Source organism: Crocodylus porosus, unplaced genomic scaffold, assembly GCF_001723895.1.
Source record: "Crocodylus porosus isolate Cpor-Errol unplaced genomic scaffold, CroPor_comp1, whole genome shotgun sequence".
Lineage (NCBI taxonomy): Eukaryota > Metazoa > Chordata > Crocodylia > Crocodylidae > Crocodylus > Crocodylus porosus.
Genome location: NW_017728909.1, coordinates 55,297,555 through 55,307,513, shown reverse-complemented (window position 1 = coordinate 55,307,513; position 9,959 = coordinate 55,297,555). Strand labels below are relative to the sequence as shown.

At 42.0% G+C, this 9,959-nt stretch overlaps 1 protein-coding gene and 1 long non-coding RNA gene across 2 annotated transcripts in view; both read left to right on the top strand.

The window, feature by feature from the left end:
* The window catches only part of EDIL3 (EGF like repeats and discoidin domains 3), a 354,955-nt gene that overhangs the window by 271,183 nt on the left and 73,813 nt on the right, over positions 1-9,959 (top strand). The window lies entirely within an intron of this gene.
* LOC109308084 overlaps positions 9,542-9,959 on the top strand; it is a 16,501-nt gene continuing 16,083 nt past the window's right edge. Inside the window, exon 1 of the long non-coding RNA XR_002100455.1 lies at positions 9,542-9,632. This is a non-coding gene — a long non-coding RNA (uncharacterized LOC109308084). The remainder of the gene's footprint in view (positions 9,633-9,959) is intronic.

Here is a 9,959-nt window from a genome sequence, read left to right as displayed (position 1 = left end):
TGGTGATTCTTTGTGAGTCAGACAGTCTGTGTCCTGTGTCAGGGTTCCCCAAGAACATGGAGCTGACAGGTAACACCACTCTGCAGCATGTTCAGCTGAGTTAGAGCAGCCTCGGGCTGCTCTGCCCTGGCTTAACGTGCTGTGATCTTGACATGTAAATGTGTCACCAGGAAGCAATACATTCCAGTGTGATATGCACTGGAGTTTATTGTGTTGCATTAATTTCATATGTAGATGTATCCAGGATGTAATACCTACCCATACAGATGGAGGTGTGAGACCGTTAAGATCTCAGATAATGGAGGGACAGATTATGCCAGAGAAATTCTTACCACTAGAAATGAATAACCATTTCCTTAGTTATAGCAGTTGCACATCTTAAATAGTTTGTTGCACAAAAACATCCTCAAAACCAAGATTGTGAAGATTTATACTTTTGTCGGTGTACATGTGAGTCCACAGGGGGCATTAGCCAGACAGTGTGAGCTTGATGGCATGTGTATGTGACTAGCATAAAAGTGTTTAAAGTGGTTTGTTTTTCTCTTGGTCTTCAGCACTTGGTCAAAACAAGTGCTTAAATTAAATTAAATTGGCTAAAGTTCATTTTAAGCAATGCAGAAAGGAATTGGTGGGATACAAAAGTTTCTAGTAACTTCAGCAATTCTTAAATGAATCACAATCCATGTTTTATCACCCTATGGTTCTAAATGGACAAATTGGATATTTTAAACCTTCTGTAATTTTTTTCTGTTTTGAGGGAATATAAATAGTTAATTGTCCTTTTCTCACTGAGTCCTGCACAATGTCACACGGGAGACAAACCTAAGCAACAGCTGAATGTGGGATTTCAAAGAAGGCAAAAAAAATGTGAAGAAAGTGGTGGGAGGGGAAAAAAAAACTAAGCTATAGAACAGGGGCAGGCAATTATTTTGCTGGAGGACTGCTTAACAAGTTTTGATGAGTGGTTGAAGGCTGCAAGGGTAGTCCCACCCCTTGACAGTGCTCCACCCCCTGGTTGCCATCGTGGTGCTGGACATCCCCACCCCAACTCCTGACCTTTGCCACCAGAAGTCCCTCTCCTTATCCCAGAAGTACTCCTTCTGAGTGGGAGGGTGCTGCCATCTTGAAAACAGAAAAAAAAGCCCAAATCATATTCTAAAAATACAACCAACTACTACACCTTATTATTATTTTATTTAAAAAATATACTTTTGTCCTGATATGTGTTTACATAATGTATCTAAAGGTGATTACATAATAGCTCAAAATACTGTCTTACTTTTTATATTGTGTTTGGGGTAAGGGGGTGTATGTGGTGGGGAGTGTGGTTTGGGAATAGGTGTGTGTGTGGTGGGGTGTGCACATGCAGTGTGGGTATGGTGAATGGGGTGTGTGGAAAAGGGTGGTAGGGTGGTTGTGGAGATGTGTGGGTGTAGGGTATGTGGTTGGGGTAGAGGCTGTGGGAGAGTATGGTGTGAATTAAAAATGAGTGGGGTTCTTATCAGGGGATAAGGTACAATACCTTACGCATTTATGGAAAACATAAGACAAAATAAAAGAAAGAACAACAGAAGGTGGTGTTTCCTATTTCATATATTCACACATACATACCTATTTATTCACATACATACAGAAGGAGACAGACAGACAGTCCTGCAAATATCAAGATATTACCAGTCCTTAAGATGCTCGAGTTAGCTTGGTGGCCAGCCAAGTTAACCACAAGGGTGAAGCCAAGCCTTTGTTGGATGTGTTCTGATGCTTCCTCTTCTTCTTTGCAGGACAAACCTAAAGCCTCTTTGTTCTTGTCCATCTTTATAGTGTTGTTCCCCATACAAGTCTATGGGTCTTTCTGTGTCATGTCCCCTTGATGACAAAATGATTTTCCTCTTTGGTTACGATGTTATGGTTGACGACTCTTCGGCTTTGTGGTCTGCAATTTCTTCCATCTGTTGTCAGCAATTTCTGCAGCCATTAAAACAAAACCTGATCTTATATTTTGCAATTCTCAACTGCTGATCTTTGGACATTGCTGTAACCTTTGGCTGTTAAATCACAAAAGGGTATTTCTGTCCTTCTAGTCTGAGGTGCAAGACAGACTGTCTCAACATATGTATTTCCACACATACTGTTTATTCTTTCATTACTTCTTTTTAAACATCCCAGACATACCATAGGCCTTGTATACACACTACTTAGCTTATACTATATTTAACCTACAAAATCACAAAACAAAATGACTGTTACACTTATGCTAAGCAATGTAAAAATCAAAATGGAGTCTCAACTAAGGCTAAGTTGCACAGTTATTTGAGCAAACTAAAATGGCTGTTGGTTATAAAATAATGATTAACAAAGCAATAAAGAGTATTATAAAGTCAAGATCAAGAGTATATAAAGAAAAATTAACTTTAACCCAACAACGGTGGGGAGGAGTATGTGTGGGAGGGTATGGATTTATTTGAGGGTATGGTAGGGTTGGGGTATAGGAGAGGGTGTGTGCATATGTGTTTGTGGAGAGATGGGCAGTCCTCGGAGTCCCTGGAGTGTGCCAGTCCCTGGATCTGCATGTGGTAGCGGTAAGCAGGGCCAGCCTCATAGTGCACAGGTCCCTGTGTTCCCACGCCAGTCCCCCACTGCAGGTGGCAGCAGCGTGTGGGGCCAGCACCTCCCAGCCCCATAACATGCAGCTTCCTCCAGAGTCTCTGGCTGCAAGTAGTGGCATCTTGCAGGGCCAGCCCAGCCTGGCCCCATAGTTCTCCCACCCAAGTCCCCAGTCACACATGGTGGCAACCCCACCTGACCCCATAGCACCTGGCTCCCCAAGCTCCTGCCCCTTTCCTCTAGCAGGAGGCCCTGGCCCTGAACTGGTGAGGTCCATACCTGAATTTCCACTCAGGCAAGCAGGGAGGGCTGGGAACAGCCATGGGGCGGCCAGCAAAAACCTCTACCAGACAGAGGCATTTCATGTCTAGAGCCCCCTGGCTCAGGGCTAGGGCTGGGGCTGCATCAAGCCATGCTGAGGTGGGGAGTGGTAGCTTAGCAACTAGAGCCACACTTCCTGCATGGAGGTGCTGCCTTGCAAAGGGGCAGCCCAGGGCCAGGGCTTGCAGAGAGCTTATAGAGGGGCCCCAGAGGCCAGATGGAATTGCCTAGCAGCTTGGATCCAGCCCACAAGCCATATTCTTCCCACCCCTACTATAGAGAGAGCATTGCTAGTTAAAATTAAATATGTATTTAGTGGGACTGCTTTCTTTATGGGCTGTTTTCTTTTTCTCTGTTGTTTTCCTTTCTTTGCATCTAAAATTAATTCCCTGACTTCATAAAGAGGCAGCACACAGGAATGCTATTAAGAAACTCAGTTTTTGTTTGTATTTGTTGATGCCTGGAGAGTCAGTTACTTTGTCTTCTCTATTCCAGTGTCAGTTCCCATTAACTGTACTGATCAGAATGGACTCCTTTTCATCCAAGGATATTATCTGGCCAGTGCATTTAATGTCCTTTCCTGCGGTCCCTCTCTAACAAAATGTCTCCTCTATATAATTTCAACCAAAAGCCATTATTCATATTAACAGTGTTGTAAGAGTGCACATTGCAGCATTGCCCTTTCCAAATTGCTTTTGACTCTGCAAAGCTTTATTTCACAGTTCATTTTATGGAAATGTTTATAGTGACAATTGAATTTAAGCCTTCAAATTAAATAAGGCAGCATAAAACTGTGGTTTATTTTAGTTTTTTAATGCTGTATTTAAGCTGTATTTTAGCATTTAGGCTGTAAAGTCTAGAGCCTCAATAATTAAGTCATTGATTTTTATTCTTGCTTCCCACCTACAATGAGATCACTGAAAGGACAGGGCGGGCAAAGCTTTCAAACACTCCATATTGCCAAAGCTGTCTCTAGGCATCCATGAAATATCCAACAGCAGAAGGTAGCATTTTGACTGCTTCCTTGGGTTCTCATTTTTATAATGATAACTTGATAAACAGGTGTGAAAGAGAGAGCCCATGAGCAGTGGAGCAGCTATATTGATAGAACAGTAAAAGCAATTTCAGTCTCCTACTGTACTCGGTGAATAAAGTCTCAAATTCTTTTTGTTAAATCCTTTATAGAAAAAATATAATATATTAACTTTTTGGTACAATGTCTGCTACTTATTAAGCATAACAAATTCATCATCAGTTAAAAATACCTGTCAGACTTTTCCCTAAGCAGCTGAAACTGCTCCTCTGTTAGCTTTAAAGAACTAAAGGAAGCCCTGTCAATTCCCTTACTCACTTACAGTTTCTTTCTGTGTATTGCTCCCTAGCAGTTAAAAGGAAGTTAGACCGATGGCAAATCTTCCATTGCAAAAATGTTTGTCAATTCTGTTTTAAACAATTAGGAAGCATAAGCTAAAACTTTCCAGTTGCTCTGAATTGTGATGTATCTGGACTTTCACACAAAAGTATTTGTTGTTACCATTTAAAAAAGGCTTCACTATTATCTGATGCCAATAAGAGCACCTTCCAAAACTGCACCTATTAAAGTTTTAATGTGAAAGTTTGTAAGTTTTTCCCCACTTTAAACTGCAGTGTATTCAATAATAGTCATACTTTCCACTTTTTTAAATAATTCCATTTTTAAATAATGGCTAATAGAGTAAAAGGAGCATAATTGTTTTCTTGATCTTTGTCAGTTATGAAACAAATTGTATTTTCCTTCTCTTTTTAATGAAGAAAGAATGGCTAGAAATTGATTAGAGAGGAACATAAAAAAAGCATTTTGTATTCCTTACTATCCCATCTTTCTTCTTCCTTGACAGCAATACCAAATGGTGGCTAATTTCACTTTTATAAAATATTTCTCGTTACCACAGCAGCACCTCATGGGTACACTTGAAATCAGAGATTATTGCTGCTCAGATTTTACCACAAAAACCTAACAGACTAAATAGAACAGAAGGGTGAGAGGAGAAACAGAGACATGAAGTGAATAACATAAAGGCAAACTTGAGGCCAGTAGCAGAAGCCATCTGATTTGAATGCATGGGAGGCAACATCTGGAAAACAGAAGAGAAAGAGAGCTAGGGCTGGATCTTAAGTCCAGCCTCCTCATCAACTACTTTAGTGTCTCAGCTACTGGATCATGCTGCTTCTCATTAGGTCTTCTAACTACTATATGAAAAGATTGATATCTACAATAATTCAGGTTCTTCCTAAATGGTACTTCATGACTGAGCACAAGAATTCTTCAATTTTTTTGTGCATCTAACAGTTCAAATCTAGAAAAGACAGTATAAACTACTTTGTCAGTCCTGGGTTTGGAAGAGTTTTCATGACCATATTCATAATATCACATTATGGTATATCTGACCAGTACAATGAAGCTGTATTAAGAGAATCTAGTTGATTTGAGAATATTTTTTTCAACAACTGAGCTATCTTTTCCTACCTGGACCTATACCATAGATAAAGTAGATCTGGATAAGATTTGTTTCATGTAAGGTTACATATTACAATTGGACCAAGGTAAGAGTAGTTAAAACATGAATGCCTGTGCATTAAGGCTTGTTAACAAGTGCAAAGTGCCCTCTAGGGGGGCATTCACACATGCAGGCACATGTGCTTGCAGCAGCTCAGATAGGAGTGACACAAATTTGAGCCAGGGATTTGTGCTTCAGTGTATGTGCCCAGACATGCACTTTGGAGTGGGGCAAGTTGTGTCACTTGGGGCAAAATAACCCCTCCCAGCTCCTCCCAGATCTGCAGCCAGGGGAAGCTAGAGGTGGGGACACACCTGTGCTGGCCCCAACAGTATAAAAACCTACCCTGTGCTGGCCCCAGCAATATAAAAACCTGTCCTGGTCAGCAGCTCAGGGCTGCTTGCCCTCAGGAGCTTCTGAGGCGCAGCCATTTGTTTTCTGGGGACACTACTCTTTGTGCCAGCTGGACTGCTGAAGCAGCCCTAACCTGGAGTGGCCCCTGCACCCTCTACCCACTGCAGAAGTCTGGCAGTGGGGGTTGCTGCCTTGCTGTGACCTGCAGCCCCAAGGCTGCACCCCAGCCCAGCGACTAGTGCCTCCTGGGTCTGGGGGCACCCAGGGTCCCCCTGTGACCAACTGCTGAGCCGGGGGGCACGGGAGACCCCCCAGCAGGCTCCCTTGCAGACCCAGAAGTGGACCAGAAGTACTTCCAGTTCACTTCTGGGTCTGCTGTCAAGCATGCTGGAGAGTCCCTCATGCTCCTGTCAGATGCTGCATGTGCCCTAGCACCATAGTGATCACAAGCTGTGCCTGCTACCTCAAGGTATGTAGAAAAAAACTTTTAAAGCTGTACCTGTGTTCGAATCACTGATTCACCAAATCAGCATCGAATCTTCAGGTTCGGATTTGGCTGAACTGAATCAGAGACAGTGATCTGAATCAACAGATCAAATCATTGTCCCTGATTTGGGCCAAATCTGAATCGAATAGAGCCCGTTTCGCACAAATCTACTGCTCACCAACCTTCTAGTGTCAGATCAGAGCTGTACATTTTACAGAGTGTATTACCTCCCATATGCAACTGCTTGCAGCATGTGAAAACTTGAACGCTGACCTAGCATTCTTGTCATTCGTAAAAGATTGGGTGTTTGTTATAGTGAGAGATTTCACTCTATTCCCTAGGAAAAAAATGTGTGCATATGTAAAATACTACAATCTTGTCAGTCAGACTTCACTACCTAGTCAAATTTTCTATGGGACTGTGGCTATATACATGCATTAATTATTCATATCTTTTTCTCATATATGTCACTATAAAATGTATATTGTCCACAAACTGTTTTGTATTATGGAATTCGGGTCCATATGAAGCAGTTTTCATGCTGCATTTTCAGTAATTGGTTTGTAAGAGAATTTTATATGTGGTACTGGAGTGAATTTCATTGCATCATATTTAGTTTATTATAACTTCACTACTGCTATCCTCAAGCCTAATATCTCTGTAACTTAAAACCCTCTGTGTGTGTATGTATCTGTATATGTATATAAATCTCAGTCTTGCTCAGACACATGAATGTGCTTAACTTTCATTCATAGAAATAGTTTTATTTGAAGTAAATATACATGTTTAAATTAAGCATATTAGTAGTAGTGGTGGTAGTAATAGCAATTATTTGTATCATGTCAATGCCTAGGAATCCCGATTTTACAGAGCAAAACCCCATTGCTATAGAGACAAAATAAAAAGGCAGTCCCTTCATGCATAAATGATTGGAGGATCATGACTAATTAACTTCACAGTTAAACATCAGCGTCTACATGTGCAGTGCTACTAGGCCAGAATAAACTTATTAACTCCATCTTAGGATAGTATTGCCAGGCACAAGTTCTATCCCACAGCAAAGTTATTAACTCTTCCACAACACACGTATAGATTCTGACATGGCTGGCTGGGGCACAAGGGTGCTTTGGTGCAGGGGCTGCCTGCCAGTTAGCTCCACATTGTAGCACCCTTGTGTCCTAGCCAGCCCCTCCACAGCACGTTTTGCTGGGCAGAGCAGCTCTGGGCTGTCAGGCTGACCCCTGAGGCCTGTCAGCTGCACCCTGGCTCAACATGCTACAGCCCCAGGCACACATGCAAATGCAGCCCCCAGGAGCAATAAACTCCAGAGTGAGCTATGCCAGAATTTATTCAGCCAGACTAATTTCAGATGCAGTTGCACCCTGTATGCGTAAGTCTTTGCTGAATCAGGTCTTCAATCATAATTAGCTTTTGACACCTGAACAGATGGGGAGATGGAGTCTGAGTTCACAAATAATTTTTTTTTCAATTATTTGATCCTGCTCTAGAACATATACATTTATCAGCATTTCTTTTCCTTGAATGAAAATTCTCTTTTTTGTTTTTAAAGATTAATTTTTTCATATATGTCTGACAGTAAGGAACACAAAAGCAGTGAATGTTTTAAAAGTTATTCCAATGGATTACAAGAACTTCCTGCCTAATTATATCTTATATATAACTGAAAGTTAATTGCTTTTGTTGTTGGAGTGATCCTCTTAGAAGTTTCACATTTAATTAAACACTAGTTATATTAATCCTATTTGAACCAAGCCTTTATTGCATAATTAAGCAGAAAAACTATTTTCACAATTGTGTATGGTTTCTTCATATGACTATTGAACAGAAAATATGAAAATATGTTTGTAAAAACAGCAACGTTGTTTTTTCTGATGCTTCGAAAGAGTGCTTTTCAGATGTGCCTGTGCAGATAAACTTATAACTGTATAAAGGAAATGAAAGCATATGAAGGAAGTTTTGAACTAAGAAGTACTGAAAATATAGCCATTAGATTAGTTTTTTCAAAGGCAGTACTGCAAAATGCTATATATTCCTTGCTTGGTTCTTCAAAGAAAAATTAAAACAGCTTGGTTGAGTGCTGCTGGTTAGAGGGACAAAGCTTTAGTGTATATTCCTATAACTGAGTTTCGTTATACTGACTTTATATTATGATGTTGCTAGGCTGTTTTTTATATTTCTCTTGTATGAAGGCATTATGTTGTATGCTACAAATATTATAGCTCAGTTCTGTGCATTGCTTTGTAGTGCTGAACATCTCAGATTGTGTGCCTTTACTTTGCCCCTTGAGGCATTGGCTGAAACATAGGTGACTGGTAAGGAGCCTGGGTGGCTCATCCAGGGGTTGGGGAGGGGAGCTCCTACCACTGCTTACACCCCGGATCTGAGCACGCTGCACCCCGCTGTTGCTGCCCAGGAGTGGCATGATGCCATGAGCCTCCTGCGCAGAGCCCAGCAATGGGGTGCACATGGCATCGCTCTGTTCTCATGGCAGGGGGGGCACAGAGCCCAGCCCTCAGCAACAGCCTGCCTCCATCCCATGTACAGATCAGGGGGTACATGCCCCACCCCATCCCTCTCCCAGGGTGTACACAGTGGCAGGAGCCTCCCCGCACTCCTGGACCACGCTCAGATCAGCCCACAACCTGCCCCGGGGCTACATTCACCCCTGCCTCTGCCCTACTCCCTCCTGCACTGTGGGGGGCTCAATCTGGCCCCTCACAAGCTCCTTCCTCTTTACAGAGTACACTGAAACTTGCCTGGCTGCTGTGCTGGGCAGTAATACACATGCCAGGGCTGCAATCCTGGCTGCGTGTCTGAGTGTGTGTTCCCCTTCCCTGCCACAGCAGCCTGGAGTCCCATTAGCCCCGGCCTTCTGCTGCCTATAGCGTCACTTAGAGGTGCTGAGAATCTTCAGTGAACAAACACTTCACAGGCCCAAAGAAAGAAAATAGGATGGTGTAGAACAAAGTGGCAATTTTTTAAAGTGGTTATTGAACATTAGCTAAAACCTTTCAAGCTTTGAGGCTCTGCATCCCACTAAACCCTCTTCCTTCATGGATTATTAAATCAAAGGTAGATCTAAGCTTCTCAGTCCCAAGAGGTCTCTCTAGCAAAGCATGTGACCAAAATCCAACAAAGAAGGTAATCTTGTGTTTTTAATGGCACTTTTTGAGATGTGATTACATGCTGAAAAAATTGTGGCTATAATCAGAGGTGCCGAGTATGTGGGGGCCCAAAGGTCCTGGCCCCCCTCAGGAAGAGGGATGTCACCTGAAATGCTTAAAACTTTCCACAAGTCCATCATTTTAGTCAGAGCCTATGGCTATAATGAAGTTCTTTTCTATACTGGACCCTGATCCACCTAATTTGTTTTGAGAGTACATTGTTTATTTTATCTGTACATAACTATGTACATATTGTGGTGTATCTGTATGACAACTAATTGGCATTTAATACATTAATTTTGTTCCTTGGACAATAATGTTTCTTTTCTGCCTATCTTTATTGAGAGGACTGCTTCCATCAGTGGAAACCTCAGAGTAGCTTTAAAACAGCTGCCTTATTTTGTTATTGGTGCTCTGTTCCTTTTTAAAGCATCCACCACCAAATTCCTCTTCACTTCCACTTCCCCTCCC